The sequence below is a fragment of the Bombus impatiens genome, unplaced genomic scaffold, assembly GCF_000188095.3.
Source record: "Bombus impatiens unplaced genomic scaffold, BIMP_2.2 scf_0152, whole genome shotgun sequence".
Taxonomy (NCBI): domain Eukaryota; kingdom Metazoa; phylum Arthropoda; class Insecta; order Hymenoptera; family Apidae; genus Bombus; species Bombus impatiens.
Genome location: NT_176571.1, coordinates 349,659 through 351,652, shown reverse-complemented (window position 1 = coordinate 351,652; position 1,994 = coordinate 349,659). Strand labels below are relative to the sequence as shown.

General features: G+C 45.5%; 1 protein-coding gene across 3 annotated transcripts in view; it reads right to left on the bottom strand.

The window, feature by feature from the left end:
- Window positions 1–1,994, bottom strand: part of LOC100747045 (homeotic protein antennapedia) — a 247,000-nt gene that overhangs the window by 99,602 nt on the left and 145,404 nt on the right. The gene's annotated exons all lie outside the window — the stretch shown is intronic.

The window sequence follows — 1,994 nt, the reverse complement described above, 5'->3', positions numbered from 1 at the left end:
GGTAGGGGGAATTCGCGCGGGGGTGGGGTGAGATGGGTGGACGTGTCAGGGGCAGAGTGGAGGTTGAAGAGGGAGGGCAGTGGTGGCCGACTCCTCTCTCTACACGGTGCAACACACGGCGGCGTGAAACACGGGGAAACGGTACGAATGATCGATGGGATTCTGCGCCGTTGCAGGCATGCCATGGGTGTCTATTCCCCACTACCTTTTGCCGGTGAGCTCGACGCGCACACCATCAAGCAAAACCCCCGCTCTTCGCAACTCACGCCGCCTGGTGGGGCGCGCGCACGTGGTGGATCGCTAGAAACTTCTTCGGAATCGCCATAGATGACGCTCGGAATGTCGTCGCCAGCTGCGCCATCTAGCAGCCAGACGGTGAACACAGTCGGTAAAAAACGGAGTTTTTTTCGAGAGAAATTTAACACAGTGAGAATTGGCGGGAAGAATTTGTTAACATGCATTATTGAATTTACTGATATAAATATTATATCAATAATTTGTTATATCAATGGTTTTAAGATAGATAAATGTCATTTACGATGACATACTTTTCAATCGATTAACAAGTTTGAATAAATTGTACGTTCTAGCTAAAATTTTTCTACTAGCAATACGAAAATGTTCGGTTTCTTTTAACAGAGAAATAGCTGAGAAATAGGATTGTACGTTTGAATGAACAACGTGAAAGTATGTATCATACTGTAATATAAATGAAATTAAACAGGTAGTGTACAATAATAGGCAAATTAAATCTATTCGTTCGCTAGAAATTTCGCAAATATATTTCGCATTTCGTGTTTTCGGGTTTGTATAAAAAAAGCGAATAAAGTCCGTGACGTATTAAACGCGAAAGCTTTTGTAACAAATGAACCGAGCGGCGAATATAGATGGCGATTAGACTAAAAAATGCATAAACAACTGTACGCGAGCAAATTTCCAAGGTTGTTAAAGTTTCAGCTCGACTGGCGAATAGTTTGCACGTGAGTGAGTCGCGTTTTCCGCAGACCTACGACAACACACGCACCGAACAAATGTATTTGCATACAAATTGAAATTTTCGGTTTCCTTCTGTCCGTCCCTAATGTCCAACGAACAACGCGCGAATATGTGTGTCGCGAAATACTGTGCGATCGGTGCGTGTGTTTATTACTTGCGAATGCCTGTCACAATTCATCAACCTAATTGCGGCATTGTTAAACAACTCACGAATCGGTGGTCCGTGTATGCGTGGACTGTAACGCAGTCCGGCCTGCGTGCCGACGGGCGCCTCTAAAATGCTCAAGGCGAAATTTAGTTACGCGGTCAGCTCGCGCGCGCACACGCGTCCATAAACCGGGAACGCGTTAAGCATTCGTGAAATGCGATCGGAGGACCACCCGTACGTCGTTGCTCTTTCCATCGCATTCGCCATCAATATCCGCGTTACGACGTTCGTGATCGAGGGACGCGATAAAAATGCCTGAGTGAAAGGTGCCCGAATGCCTTAAAAACGTCTCCAAGATTATACAGAGAAAGAAAGGAATAAAAGAAAAAAGACAGAAAATAAGAAAGAATGTTAAGTTCCGTTGTATATATCGCAATGTTATATCTGAATGAGAGTAACGATAATCGTAAGGTAAAGGAAACGGAAAGTCGTGGTGCGAATGAAATTAATCTAGCGAAGAGTGACGGGCCGAGCGTGGAAGATTGAATGCCAGAAAGTACTGAAATTCCCAAGAACACGATCGTTATATAATTAGTCTCACTCGACCACGCAGTGGGTATCGTGGCACCACCAACGGGGATTCTACATTATAGTAGGAAAGTAGTGCAAAGCACGGCAAAGCAATTGATCAATATAGCGCCAACAACCCTTCGCAGCCACCCTTCTTCAGCTTCCAGTTCTCGTCGTCTACCCTCCCGCCCGCCCTGTCTCTCTCTCTCCCACCCAACTCCCAACGGCGCAGAGAGAACGCACCCCCATAACAAGTTTCTTACTCATCTTTTTCGTTCAA